Consider the following 16,372-nt stretch of genomic DNA (forward strand, 5'->3'; position numbering starts at 1 on the left):
ATCTGCACATTTTATATGCAAGCCCACTGTACGTATATACATATGTATGTACGTGTGTGATCGAGACAACTATTTTCGGAATAGCTGCGCAGACGCTACATAAAAGACGCTAAACGCGATGATCCACGAACGAAAGAAAAAATGATAAAGATAATCAGAATGCAAAGCCACTGCATGCAGATTATCTGAGTTTTGATTTATGTATGTGTGTGTGTGTGTCTTCTACGATTGACACAGCTTTTTAGGTTTGCGCGCTTTCTATGCAGATGCAGCTGAGAAGGCGCCAACTGCGACGAACGAAACGGCAATTAAAAGAGGATGCAAAAAACTCAAGACAATTGCATACACATACATATATGCAGTTCGAACGAAATGTTAAATGTTTTACAAGGTTGTGTCACAATGAAATTGATAATTTGAATGCACTATCTTGCACAAATATTTTGTAAATTTCACTGATGAGCGACGCCAAGATGGTGTAATAACTTATAACGCGCTAAGCGAGCACCACAGAGTGTATTAGGATCACGTCGGGGTCACCAAAATGTTTGAAGCTGCCGAGCTTTTTCGGCAACTCTGGCTCCAATCATTTACGAAGGCAAAAAAATAAAAACCAAAACGATATAATTTAGCTTATTATTTATTAATTTAATGCCGAGTCTCTGGACACTGTTTAGGCAAAGTTAGTTCGATGCGAGGGTGACAAATTTGTAGGTGTTGCGCGAATGAAGACTATTTTTGTACAGAGTTTAAAAGAATATAAATAAAGAAGAATATGCAATTAACAGAGCGGATGTGATTTACATATGTATGTGTGTTATGCTTTGTTATGTGCAAGAGTGCGCTAACAGCGAATGAGAATGACAAAGGCAAGAGACTAACTTAAGAGAAGCTTATTTAACTATTAAGAGCAATTGTTAGCTGCTGCGCCGAACAATGTGCTTTAGCAGATACTCTTGAATCTTTGCAGACGTGAACTTCTTTAATGGACATAGCCAATGGTACTTGCTAAAATGGTCCAAAACTATAAGCAACCCTATATGACCTTGTTTACTACGAGGATATGGTCCAAGAAGGTCAATGTAAAGTCTTTGAAACGGCCTATATGAAGGGATATGATCACCCATTGAGGGTTTCAATGTATAATTAGGGGCTTTGCTTTCTTTACAAGTATCGCATGAACGAATATACTCTCTCACATCGTTTGCTAGACCTGGCCAAAAGAGATGCCTACGTAGCTTTTCTATGGTCTTTTGCATTCCGGCATGGGCTGAAGTACAACTATTATGGGCTTGTTTAAGGGCACTTGCTCGAAGGCTCTCGGGGACCAATAGCTTCCAAGATAGTTTTTCTTGTTCTTGCTGAAAAGTTTCCAACCAATTTCAGATCGGGAAATCGAGACTTTTGCTCGGAATATTTCTTTATGAGCTCTAAATAAGAATCTTCTGAAAAAGCATTTGATGTGAGGTCTATAATCGGGTTCATATCAAGTTCTAATATTTCATGTTCTCTTAATCGAGATAATGCATCTGGGACTACATGGTCTTTACCTTTTCGATGACTAAAAGTAAATTTAAACTGCTGTAAACGGAAAATCCAGCGAGCTAGTCTACCAGAGATGATCGGTAACCACTTCGAATTCTTGCAGTTCTAAATAGCATCGAAACTTCTCAATTGCGAGTATCACTGCGAGACACTCGCGCTCGGTAACACTATAATTGCGTTGAGAGCGATTTAATTTCTCCGACATAAATGCGATTGGCTTTTCATCATTTGTATCTGAGAGTTGCACAAGCACGGCACCAATACCAAAATCGCTGGCATCGCAATGTAAATAAAATTTTTTGCTAAAATCTGGATTTGTTAAAATGGGAGCAGTAGTCAATACTTTCTTTAACTTATCCATAGCCATTTGTGCTTCGGGAGGCCATACAAATTTTGACTTGGCTGAGAGTACGTCAGTAATTGGGCAAGTAAGATCTGCGAAGTTATGTATAAATCGTCTGTACCACCCACACTCCTAGAAATCCACGAACTTGCTTTAAGTTCTTGGGCGGTGGCCAATTAATTATACAAGATACTTTGGATTGATCTGGGCTAATACCTCCACTTCCAATTACATAGCCTAAATAATTAATGCTTGTAACGCAAAACTGACTTTTATCTATGTTCAGAGTTAGATTCGCTTTTCGAAATTGATCTGCTAGACGGACTAAAATTGATAAATGAGATGGAAATGAAACGACACAAAGGTCATCCAGGTATCCAAACACACAATGCCTCAGATCTGGTGGAATAAGCTGGTCCATTAAACGACACATTGTGGAGGGGGCATTGCATAAACCAAAGGGCATAACTTTACAGTTTAAAGTTTATACCAGTGTATAAAGGGCGGCCTGGGACTGTGAATGCAGTCAAATGCTTAGACTCCTCAGTGAATTTAATTTGCCAAAAAGCATCCTTTAAATCTAATTTTGAAATAAGATTAGCGTTAGGTAATCGCGAAAATATTCCATCAATGCTGGGCAAAGGATACGCGTCCTTTTTAGTAGCATCATTGAGTCTGCGAGCATCTAAACATAAGCGAACTTTATTAGGTTTTACTACGAGGCGCATAGGTGAACTCCAAGGGCTAACAGAAGGTTCAATCACATCCAACTGAAGCATTTGATCAATTCCTTGATATAACAGCTTTTCTACAGCGGGACTGACTGGATAGAATCTTTGTTTCACTGGCTTTGCGTCTCCAATATGTATGTGGTGCCCTATAAGTGTTGTACGCCCCAAACTATGAGATGCATTTGGAAATAATCCTTTTACTAGCTCTAGTTGTTGAATCTCTGTCTTCGTTAAAGGATATGACTGTTCGTGGGAATCATTCTTGCTTGTATCAGATATCTCTATCGCATCAATAATGTTTGGTGCAAGGCGAAAGGATTTCCAGAAATCATGTCCTAAAATGAGATTCTGCTTTATGCTGGGAATAATATATAATGTCATTGGCTTGGTGACAGAGTTATATGTCAGTTCTACGTCTAAATATCCAATAATGGTTTGACTTTCTCCTCCTGCTGTTTTTGCTTTCGATTTTATAGGCTTAAACTCTGACAACTTCGAAAAATCTTATGTTGCTAATTTCGAACCTATACAACTGATATTCGCTCCAGTATCTAACAGACCAAGTTCTGTATAAGTTAAGAACGAAACTTCAGCATAGCTACGAAGGTCGGTTGCATTATTGAAAATCGTAGATATTTGCTAATTCCGGTTTTTCTTAACCACTGAATAATATGTCTTTAATCTTTGAGTTCGCTTGCTAACAGCAGGCGGGCTATCTTGAAATATTCGATTTCGAACCTCTACATAATTTTGTAAGCGTTCTTCGTAGGGTCGAAAACGAATTGCAGACGTATTCGAGTGCAAGTTTTGCAACTCGGGTGTATCTGTATCTGTGCTTTTGGGTTCCGGCTGTTGACGGATGCCTTCTGCCGGTTTTCCGACTGTCTATGTAGGCAGACTTTGCACTGTGGCTTATATACATTGGGCTGTCCACAACCGTAGCAGAAAATGCGACGTTCAGATAGACAATTTTCCCAGATATGGCCTATTTCTTCGCAATTCCAGCAACGAAGTTTCTGATGAGAGGCGCGTATAGCTGCAAGCTCTGCATCTAGTGAATCGCCTTCTACATCATCAGCTATTTCTTCGACAGCATAAACTTGTCTACGCTGTACTACTGGCTTGGCCTGATTAAAACGACAGCTAGTCTCATACGCTAAGTTTTCGCTCATTTGTACTAAACGGCGTAAGTGTCCTACCGAGTGAACTGGCTGATATAATAGCTTCTCGCGTATTTCAGGGAGTAAGTTATTCTTTAAAATTTCCATTAATTCTTCTTCTGCTACCTTGAGTGAAGATTTATCAATAAGAGAGGCTACAGATTCATAAAAAGTTGAAAAGGACTCTCCTGGTTTTTGCTTTCGAGCTCTGATCATCTCCATCTTCATAAAGCTTGACCGATAATCATCGTACTGTTGACGAAGGGATGCACAGAGGTCAGACCAAATAATATGATCAACTTGTTTGTGGTATCTCCAATACCATGATCGAGCCTTTTCAGTAAATAACACATGCATATTCTTGCACATGCCTGTGAAATCACTATCTAAGGTCTCATCTGTTAACGATTTAACGCGATAGATAAATTCATTAACCCCTAATCCATCTGATGAACCATCAAATTGAACTCCCCACTTTTGCATAATGTCAACGATCCTTCGACTATTCAAGGAGCAAGCGCCTATTAATGGGGACTCGCGACTGTTCGCTACCGGCAATGGTTCGATTGGCGAAGGGCGATTGTTTATGGACAACGAGGACATGACCCTAGTGACTGTTTCTTCAATCATGTTCTGAATAACATTGTAGTCCGGTTGCTGCGATCTTTGAGGATTCGCGCCACGGAATGGTCGAGTTGCTCTGGGTCGTCCCCTAGTAGTTGTGGGTCGCGCAGCTTCAGCCTGACTCGCGCTTTGACTCGCATCTAAAGCTGATGACTGTGCGCCACTAGCATTCAACAAAGCAGCTTCTTGTACATTAGCTGTATTGTTGGCCTCTGCTAATGTTAAAGTTCTGGCAAGATTTCTGGTTGTAACTCGACGAGTTACTGGAGCTGGTGGCGGAGCTGTCTCGTGCCTCCGAGAGGGTGAGCAGTTGCCTACTACTAGCTTCATTTGCTGCTTATCTATTGGTGTCTGGCAAGTATAACAGACGGTATTTTCTGTTAACCACGCTTCTACGCAGTTTTTATGAAAAATATGCTGACACGCTAACAAATAACAAGGATATGTATCATCCATTTCTGTCGCACATAGTGCGCATTTATTTTTTGTACTACCTACAGATGCGACGTGCGGCGGTGTATTTATAACTGGCATAGTTACTAAAAAGTGTTGTTAAGCTTGACTATTAATGGCATAGAGAGAGAGAATCGAGGCATTTTTATTAGTTCTAACTGTTCCGAATTATTTCTTTTTTCTGGCTATTTCAACTAAATCTAGCAGGTATTTACAAATTGACTATCGCTACCATCAAAAACTATACTATTCGGCAAGGGAATGCACAGGCAGCATATCTCCGAGTTCCAGACAATAGTACACTTAAAGACGCAACGACAACAACTTATCAACACACAACTAGCATTGCTTAAGGCTTTTACCATTCTTCATTTAAGTAAAGAATACCCTCCAGGGATAATCAGTATTGGTATCCTAGCCGAATACACAATATTCTGGAATTATTTAGAGAAGTTTTTCTAGAACTAGATTGAATTGTGGCTTCATCCACAGCAAACAAAAACGAGCTACAATTGTGAGGGAAGATGTTCTTTTCCAAAGCAGAGATGCTTTAATTCATTCAAAGTTGAAAGATTCTTCAAGGTGTCTCGGTCTGCGATCCAGGCTTGAATCCGGCAGCTTCGTAGTACCTATGAAAATAAATCTATTCCTCTCAGCAGTCACTGTTGCGATAGCTAGACCAACCAAGTCTAAGTCTATTTCAGCAATACAGGATACTGAGACAACTGATATTCTCACAAAAGGGGTGTTTTGTATGACTACTAATAGAAGAAGTGGCCATACAAGAAAAATTTTGGTTCACTGAAAGCGTATCAACTAACAGTGCCTCACAAAAATTCGGTTCACTGAAAGCTAATGAACTCACAGTGCCCCACGTTGGGCGCCATAAAATTTATGTAATGTATCGATCTTATGTATGAATGCAGCGGGCGTTAACTTCTCTCTTCGAATTTCAGGCCCCCCGTTGGGCGCCATAAAATCTATGTAACGAGCGTACTCGAGTATGAAAGCGATCTTCGTGCATTCGAATGTTTACATATATACATATATACATATATACATATATATACATATAGCTATTCACATACATGTATACATACATACATATATACACATATAGCTATTCACATACATGTATACATACATACATACATACATATATACATCAGCATACATCAACATACACAAGACGTGGATCGGGTAGTGGCGGGCGTAATCCTCTGGTTCCCTTACCTCTGTCGGTGGGGGGGTGGATTTTGCCATACCTTCACCAATACACACAAACTTTAAAATTTTTAGGATTCCTGTACAAAACAAACATTCGGACAACAAGAAAAACGAAACAAACACGGACAGTTAGAAAGACGCGGAAGCCGAGGTGGTGTTGGCTTCTCGCTGTCTTTACCCAAACCCAACCATGATCTTCAGCTTTAAATTGTTTATGAAGATTCTCTAATAAAGATGGCCTCGACTCTACCATGTTAATTTATTAAGGAAACTCAAAAAAATTCGAATAGATACATTTATTCTTTAAATTACTCTAGCTAGACTATTACGTTTTCATTTACTCTTAATCACTGTCGCTTCATGTTCTTGAAGTTATATATATGTATGTGCATGTGTTAGGTATGTAGTTTGAGTGTATAAAAAGATGAAAAAAACAAGTAAGAACGTTGCAGTCGGGCGTTACCGACTGCGGAATACTCATTCACATCCCATCAACAATTTAGTAGTTAAGTTTCGTTCTAATACTGTAGAATATACAGGTTTTTCCGATTTGCCACGCCCCAACTGGGCGTAGACACCTCATTTTTGGTCAGTTTTTAGAAAGAGATAACGTTACCCTAACTGCAAAGTTTGAATGCTTACCCTAAAAAAATGTGAAAATTACAGGGTATTTTTCGATATGCCACGCCCCTAAAGAGGCCTAAAAATTATTTTTGGGGAATCGATAGAGGAGGCTACCAGTAACTCAACTATCCAAATTTGAAGCTGCGGTTTGCCACGCCCCCTGTGGGCGGACATATATCCTACAAAACTTTTTGGTCTTGGGTGATCAGTCCGAGTATATATACAAAATTTGAGGTCTCTGCCATCAATAGTGTCCAAAATATAGGAGAATTTAAAAAATCACTATATCTTCAGGTCCGATTTGCCACGCCCCCAACGGGCGTAGACTTATAATTTATCTTCAGACTTTATAGAATCATACCATTAGCTGACGTGCAAAATTTCAGCATTCTAGGTTTACAACTTTAGGAGATACAGTTTTATCCGATTTGCCACGCCCCCAATGGGCGTAGATATATCCGCCATAGCTCGTAATCTTGGGTGGTCAACGCGGACCTACATACCAAGTTTCAGCTTTCTAGCTCTTCAACAAACATGATTTCTGGTATATCGGAAAATGCATTTTCCGATTTGCCACGCCCCTAGTGGGCGGATCGGGAAAATTTTAACACTTTATAAATCGGAGATATACACGAGTATGTGTTCCAAATTTCAAGTCTCTAGCTTCAATAGCGCCGAAATAGATTGCGTTCATACGGACAGACGGACAGACGGACAGACGGACAGACGGACGGACGGACAGACGGACAGACGGACGGACAGCAAGACGGACATTGCACAAAACCAATATACTGATTCACTTTCGTGAATGAGTATAAAAACTACATAATATGAAAAAATTACAAATGAATAAAAAGGTTAGCAATATAGTAATAATAACATAATAATATAATATTACAATAAAATATTAAAAAATGTTTAAATCAAATTTTAGACATTTGGGGAGTATTAGTTAATGTATATTAATTTAAAAATTTAGTTTTAATTCATAGCTTTTATTTCATAGTTTTTATACCCAGAACCCATTTTCAATGGGATATCAGGGTATAATGGTTTTGTTGAAATGTATGTAAAAGGGAGAAGGAGGCGTGGCAGACCCCACAAAGTATATATATTCTTGATCAGGGTGACGAGCTGAGTTGATTTGGCCCTGTCCGTCTGTCCGTATGTATGAACGCGGTGATTTCAGAAGATATAAGAGCTAGAGACTTCAAATTTTTTTTAAAATGTCCGTAATTACAGCGCGCATATCAAGTTTATCATTAAAATTCGATAACTCATCCCGATCTTTTTTATCGATAAAAAACCTTATCGAAAACCAGTTATAAAATTATATCTTCTACACCTTTATTCTCCAAATTTTTAATGTATGCTTATATGCAATTTATACAATTTCGGTTTTTGTTAAAATTTACCCCCCACCCTTAAATTCACCCCCTCACCCTCACTTTTGTAAAAGCGTATTTCAAATACTAGAGACTTGTGCTTTGGCAATTACATGCATATCCATGTTATAATCATAATCTGAAAGTTTCATGAAGATCGTACGTCCATAAAAAAAGTTATTAATCAATTAAGTTCTCATAGTAAGCGCTCACTGCCGTCCATGCGTGTTTATGTGTGTGTGTGTATATGTATGTAATTGTTTGTGTATGTGTGTGTGTGTATGTGTGTGTATGTATGTGTGTGTATGTATGCCTGTGTGTGCGTGCGTATGTGTGTGTGTGTGTGTGTGTGCGTGTTTCTTGTGTAAGCTGATAGACGCGAAAAATTATTGAAATAGCTATTACTCCAAGGGTGCAGGGGATCTCGTAGTCGAGTAGTCTCGACTAGAGCTTTCTTACTTGTTTTTCTTCGGTGGCTAATATTTTTTTTTTCGGGGGCTATTTTAATATATAGCCCTAACCTCTGCACAGCGCATATGTGCATGTGGCCTTCTGCTGGCCGAGAGGTTAGGGTTATATTAAAGGCTGCAAAATACAAAAAAAACCGACTTAGTTTCTGTAAACTAAGTTTTAATTTATATTAATTTTGATCAAAATACCTTTTGTTGCCTGCTTGCACACTTGTTGTTTCCCACGAATAAAAATGCGTGCGGCTGCGCGCACCAAAGTCAATGACTGACCAGATCAGCTGGTCACGGTGGGCCAAATTCAGAAAATTTCAATCTTTTGTGGAGGGCAATAATCTTTTGTGTATATTTCTTTTTGTTAAATATATACATATATAAAGATATATATATTTATAATTATTAACAAAAATTTTAGCTGGATAGAACTCCACGCTGAGGGTATCTTATTGAAAATGTGGGCCGGAAAAAGATGGAGCTGGCAATGTGGCCGCTTTTTATACGCCCACATTCCAGTGTTCTTGGTTTTAATGTTTCGCTCTCAGCGAAGCTTCGGACAGCGGAATGCTAGTGAGCGTATTTCTCCCACTGTCTCCGACGAGCGAGCACAGCGTAAGCTTAGCGTAAGCTTAGCGAAAGCTCGATCGCTAAAGCTCCGCTCTCTGTCTCTCTCTCTCTCTCTTGCATTGCAGCGCAGGCGACAATGTTGTCGCAAACGATATGCGCTGCAATTTGCAATCTTAGAGATTCGCAACCATTACACCACCCGATAATATACCACGTTAGACAGTATATTAGCGGGAATCAGCTTCTAATATCTTTGGCATGGTAAGTACCTACTTCTTGGCCTTGCAGGTTCTCAAGCAGATAGTAACAATTTCCTAACTTTTTCTTAACTCGGCATTTTAGAAATTGTGGTCCTAGTTTGGCATTAATATTTTGCGAGAATTTACTCAAAGCAAAATTTCTTCTAAATACTTCTTGTCCTTCTTTGAAAGTAACCGATTTAGCTCTAAAATTGTATTGGCCTGCGTTTCGTTCGTAGGCTCGACGAATATTGATCTGGATATCGTGTCTCAATAGAGCCAGATTGTCGGATCTAGAGATCGGGATTATTGGCTCTTGGAGCAAATGCAAATCTTTCAACAATTTATAGTCCGCTCCGTGTGTTATCATATCGACTCCGAAAAGTGCTCGGTATGGCGAACAGTTTAGCGATTGATGCAGTCCTGAGCGTAAGGCACATGAAATGCTCGTGAGATGAACATCCCATTCAGTTTGATCGTTCTGCAAGTATGAACGAATCGCTGCTAACAAAGATCGGTTTACACGTTCGGCCGCATTACTCTGTGGTGAGTAAAGAGCGGTGTATACATGTTTGATGCCTAATTCCGTCAAAAAGGCGTTAAATTCTTTCGACTTGAATTGAGTGTCATTATCACTAACGATTGTTTCAGGGACCCCAAAACTATGAAATATGTGCTTTAGCAGATACTCTTGAATCTTTGCAGACGTGAACTTCTTTAATGGACATAGCCAATGGTACTTGCTAAAATGGTCCAAAACTATAAGCAACCCTATATGACCTTGTTTACTACGAGGATATGGTCCAAGAAGGTCAATGTAAAGTCTTTGAAACGGCCTATATGAAGGGATATGATCACCCATTGGGGGTTTCAATGTATATTAGGGGCTTTGCTTTCTTTACAAGTATCGCATGAACGAATATACTCTCTCACATCTTTTGCTAGACCTGGCCAAAAGAGATGCCTACGTAGCTTTTCTATGGTCTTTTGCATTCCGGCATGGGCTGAAGTACAACTATTATGGGCTTGTTTAAGGGCACTTGCTCGAAGGCTCTCGGGGACCAATAGCTTCCAAGATAGTTTTTCTTGTTCTTGCTGACCATTTGCATGTTCGGTACGAACATATAAAAAGTTTCCAACCAATTTCAGATCGGGAAATCGAGACTTTTGCTCGAAATATTTCTTTATGAAAAAGCATTTGATGTGAGGTCTATAATCGGGTATCAAGTTCTAATATTTCATGTTCGCTTAATCGAGATAATGCATCTGGGACTACATGGTCTTTACCTTTTCGATGATTAAAAGTAAATTTAAACTGCTGTAAACGGAAAATCCAGCGAGCTAGTCTACCAGAGATATTCTGCATCGAAACTTCTCAATTGCGAGTATCACTCGCTTTCGGTAACACTATAATTGCGTTGAGAGCGATTTAATTTCTTCGACATAAATGCGATTGGCTTTTCATCATTTGTATCTGAGAGTTGCACAAGCACGGCACCAATACCAAAATCGCTGGCATCGCAATGTAAATAAAATTTTTTGCTAAAATCTGGATTTGTTAAAATGGGAGCAGTAGTCAATACTTTCTTTAACTTATCCATAGCCATTTGTGCTTCGGGAGGCCATACAAATTTTGACTTGGCTGAGAGTACGTCAGTAATTGGGCAAGTAAGATCTGCGAAGTTATGTATAAATCGTCTGTACCACCCACACACTCCTAGAAATCCACGAACTTGCTTTAAGTTCTTGGGCGGTGGCCAATTAATTATACAAGATACTTTGGATTGATCTGGGCTAATACCTCCACTTCCAATTACATAGCCTAAATAATTAATGCTTGTAACGCAAAAGTGACTTTTATCTATGTTCAGAGTTAGATTCGCTTTTCGAAATTGATCTGCTAGACGGACTAAAATTGATAAATGAGATGGAAATGAAACGACACAAAGGTCATCCAGGTATCCAAACACACAATGCCTCAGATCTGGTGGAATAAGCTGGTGCATTAAACGACACATTGTGGAGGGGGCATTGCATAAACCAAAGGGCATAACTTTAAACTGGTATAAAGGGCGGCCTGGGACTGTGAATGCAGTCAAATGCTTAGACTCCTCAGTGAGTTTAATTTGCCAAAAAGCATCCTTTAAATCTAATTTTGAAATAAGATTAGCGTTAGGTAATCGCGAAAATATTCCATCAATGCTGGGCAAAGGATACGCGTCCTTTTTAGTAGCATCATTGAGTCTGCGAGCATCTAAACATAAGCGAACTTTATTAGGTTTTACTACGAGGCGCATAGAAGATAGAATCTTTGTTTCACTGGCTTTGCGTCTCCAATATCTATGTGGTGCTCTATAAGTGTTGTACGCCCCAAACTATGAGATGCATTTGGAAATAATCCTTCTACTAGCTCTAGTTGTTGAATCTCTGTCTTCGTTAAAGGGTATGGCTGTGCGTGGGAATCATTCTTGCTTGTATCTCTATCGCATTAATAATGTTTGGTGCAAGGCGAAAGGATTTCCAGAAATCATGTCCTAAAATGAGATTCTGCTTTATGCTGGGAATAATATATAATGTCATTGGCTTGGTGACAGAGTTATATGTCAGTTCTACGTCTAAATATCCAATAATGGCTTGACTTTCTCCTCCTGCTGTTTATACCCTGAACCCATTTTCAATGGGAAATCAGGGTATAATGGTTTTGTTGAAATGTATGTAACAGGGAGAAGGAGGCGTGGCAGACCCCACAAAGTATATATATTCTTGATCAGGGTGACGAGCTGAGTTGATTTGGCCCTGTCCGTCTGTCTGTCCGTCTGTCCGTCTGTCCGTATGTATGAACGCGTCGATTTCAGAAGATATAAGAGCTAGAGACTTCAAATTTTTTTTAAAATGTCCGTAATTACAGCGCGCATATCAAGTTTATCATTAACTCATCCCGATCTTTTTTTATCGATAAAAAACCTTATCGAAAACCAGTTATAAAATTATATCTTCTACACCTTTAATGCTAGAGTCTCCAAATTTTTAATGTATGCTTATATGCAATTTATACAATTTCGGTTTTTGTTAAAATTTACCCCCCACCCTTAAATTCACCCCCTCACCCTCACTTTTGTAAAAATCGTATTTCAAATATTAGAGACTTGTGCTTTGGCAATTACATGCATATCCATGTTATAATCATAATCTGAAAGTTTCATGAAGATCGTATGTCCATAAAAAAAGTTATTAAACAATTAAGTTCTCATAGTAAGCGCACACTGCAGCCCATGCGTTTATGCGTGGGGGCTTGTGAGTGTATGTGTTTGTGTATGTGTATGTATGTGTTTGTGTATGTGTGTGTGCATGTGTATGTGTATGTATGTGTTTGTGTATGTGTGTGTGCATGTGAGTGTGTGTATGCGTTTGTGTCTGTATGCGTGTGTGTGTATGTATGCCTGTGTGTGTGTGTGTGCGTGTTTCTTGTGTAAGCTGAACGACGCGAAAAATTATTGAAATATCTATTGCTCCAAGGGTTCAGGGGATCTCGTAGTCGAGCAGTCTCGACTAGAGCTTTCTTCCTTGTTTTGCTTTCGATTTTATAGGCTTAAACTCTGACAACTTCGAAAAATCTTATGTTGCTAATTTCGAACCTATACAACTGATATTCGCTCCAGTATCTAACAGACCAAGTTCTGTATAAGTTAAGAACGAAACTTCAGCATAGCTACGAAGGTCGGTTGCATTATTGAAAATCGTATCCGGTTTTTCTTAACCACTGAATAATATGTCTTTAATCTTTGAGTTCGCTTGCTAACAGCAGGCGGGCTATCTTGAAATATTCGATTTCGAACCTCTACATAATTTTGTAAGCGTTCTTCGTAGGGTCGAAAACGAATTGCAGACGTATTCGAGTGCAAGTTTTGCAACTCGGGTGTATCTGTATCTGTGCTTTTGGGTTCCGGCTGTTGACGGATGCCTTCTGCCGGTTTTCCGACTGTCTATGTAGGCAGACTTTGCACTGTGGCTTGTATACATTGGGCTGTCCACAACCGTAGCAGAAAATGCGACGTTCAGATAGACAATTTTCCCAGATATGGCCTATTTCTTCGCAATTCCAGCAACGAAGTTTCTGATGAGAGGCGCGTATAGCTGCAAGCTCTGCATCTAGTGAATCGCCTTCTACATCATCAGCTATTTCTTCGACAGCATAAACTTGTCTACGCTGTACTACTGGCTTGGCCTGATTAAAACGACAGCTAGTCTCATACGCTAAGTTTTCGCTCATTTGTACTAAACGGCGTGAGTGTCCTACCGAGTGAACTGGCTGATATAATAGCTTCTCGCGTATTTCAGGGAGTAAGTTATTCTTTAAAATTTCCATTAATTCTTCTTCTGCTACCTTGAGTGAAGATTTATCAATAAGAGAGGCTACAGATTCATAAAAAGTTGAAAAGGACTCTCCTGGTTTTTGCTTTCGAGCTCTGATCATCTCCATCTTCATAAAGCTTGACCGATAATCATCGTACTGTTGACGAAGGGATGCACAGAGGTCAGACCATGGTATCTCCAATACCATGATCGAGCCTTTCCAGTAAATAACACATGCATATTCTTGCACATGCCTGTGAAATCACTATCTAAGGTCTCATCTGTTAACGATTTAACGCGATAGATAAATTCATTAACCCCTAATCCATCTGATGAACCATCAAATTGAACTCCCCACTTTTGCATAATGTCAACGATCCTTCGACTATTCAAGGAGCAAGCGCCTATTGATGGGGACTCGCGACTGTTCGCTACCGGCAATGGTTCGATTGGCGAAGGGCGATTGTTTATGGACAACGAGGACATGACCCTAGTGACTGTTTCTTCAATCATGTTCTGAATAACATTGTAGTCCGGTTGCTGCGATCTTTGAGGATTCGCGCCACGGAATGGTCGAGTTGCTCTGGGTCGTCCCCTAGTAGTTGTGGGTCGCGCAGCTTCAGCCTGACTCGCGCTTTGACTCGCATCTAAAGCTGATGACTGTGCGCCACTAGCATTCAACAAAGCAGCTTCTTGTACATTAGCTGTATTGTTGGCCTCTGCTAATGTTAAAGTTCTGGCAAGATTTCTGGTTGTAACTCGACGAGTTACTGGAGCTGGTGGCGGAGCTGTCTCGTGCCTCCGAGAGGGTGAGCAGTTGCCTACTACTAGCTTCATTTGCTGCTTATCTATTGGTGTCTGGCAAGTATAACAGACGGTATTTTCTGTTAACCACGCTTCTACGCAGTTTTTATGAAAAATATGCTGACACGCTAACAAATAACAAGGATATGTATCATCCATTTCTGTCGCACATAGTGCGCATTTATTTTTTGTACTACCTACAGATGCGACGTGCGGCGGTGTATTTATAACTGGCATAGTTACTAAAAAGTGTTGTTAAGCTTGACTATTAATGGCATAGAGAGAGAGAATCGAGGCATTTTTATTAGTTCTAACTGTTCCGAATTATTTCTTTTTTCTGGCTATTTCAACTAAATCTAGCAGGTATTTACAAATTGACTATCGCTACCATCAATAACTATACTATTCGGCAAGGGAATGCACAGGCAGCATATCTCCGAGTTCCAGACAATAGTACACTTAAAGACGCAACGACAACAACTTATCAACACACAACTAGCATTGCTTAAGGCTTTTACCATTCTTCATTTAAGTAAAGAATACCCTCCAGGGATAATCAGTATTGGTATCCTAGCCGAATACACAATATTCTGGAATTATTTAGAGAAGTTTTTCTAGAACTAGATTGAATTGTGGCTTCATCCACAGCAAACAAAAACGAGCTACAATTGTGAGGGAAGATGTTCTTTTCCAAAGCAGAGATGCTTTAATTCATTCAAAGTTGAAAGATTCTTCAAGGTGTCTCGGTCTGCGATCCAGGCTTGAATCCGGCAGCTTCGTAGTACCTATGAAAATAAATCTATTCCTCTCAGCAGTCACTGTTGCGATAGCTAGACCAACCAAGTCTAAGTCTATTTCAGCAATACAGGATACTGAGACAACTGATATTCTCACAAAAGGGGTGTTTTGTATGACTACTAATAGAAGAAGTGGCCATACAAGAAAAATTTTGGTTCACTGAAAGCGTATCAACTAACAGTGCCTCACAAAAATTCGGTTCACTGAAAGCTAATGAACTCACAGTGCCCCACGTTGGGCGCCATAAAATTTATGTAATGTATCGATCTTATGTATGAATGCAGCGGGCGTTAACTTCTCTCTTCGAATTTCAGGCCCCCCGTTGGGCGCCATAAAATCTATGTAACGAGCGTACTCGAGTATGAAAGCGATCTTCGTGCATTCGAATGTTTACATATATACATATATACATATATATACATATAGCTATTCACATACATGTATACATACATACATATATACATCAGCATACATCAACATACACAAGACGTGGATCGGGTAGTGGCGGGCGGAATCCTCTGGTTCCCTTACCTCTGTCGGTGGGGGGGGTGGATTTTGCCATACCTTCACCAATACACACAAACTTTAAAATTTTTAGGATTCCTGTACAAAACAAACATTCGGACAACAAGAAAAACGAAACAAACACGGACAGTTAGAAAGACGCGGAAGCCGAGGTGGTGTTGGCTTCTCGCTGTCTTTACCCAAACCCAACCATGATCTTCAGCTTTAAATTGTTTATGAAGATTCTCTAATAAAGATGGCCTCGACTCTACCATGTTAATTTATTAAGGAAACTCAAAAAAATTCGAATAGATACATTTATTCTTTAAATTACTCTAGCTAGACTATTACGTTTTCATTTACTCTTAATCACTGTCGCTTCATGTTCTTGAAGTTATATATATGTATGTATGTGCATGTGTTTGGTATGTAGTTTGAGTGTATAAAAAGATGAAAAAAAAAACTACATAATATGAAAAAATTACAAATGAATAAAAAGGTTAACAATATAGTAATAATAACATAATAATATAATATTACAATAAAATATT

General features: G+C 39.3%; 1 long non-coding RNA gene across 1 annotated transcript; it reads right to left on the reverse strand.

Annotated features, from left to right (window-relative positions):
- Positions 1-8,574: 8,574 nt before the first annotated feature.
- On the reverse strand, positions 8,575-9,206 carry LOC149268909 (uncharacterized). Its single transcript, XR_016270392.1, has 2 exons — positions 8,752-9,206; positions 8,575-8,677 (listed from the first exon to the last, which is right to left on the reverse strand). It is a non-coding gene; the product is annotated as an uncharacterized LOC149268909 (long non-coding RNA).
- Between the last annotated feature and the right edge of the window lie 7,166 nt (positions 9,207-16,372).

The sequence above is a fragment of the Drosophila arizonae genome, chromosome 5 (genome assembly GCF_054131065.1).
Source record: "Drosophila arizonae isolate 15081-1271.41 chromosome 5, UAZ_ARI_1.0, whole genome shotgun sequence".
NCBI lineage: Eukaryota > Metazoa > Arthropoda > Insecta > Diptera > Drosophilidae > Drosophila > Drosophila arizonae.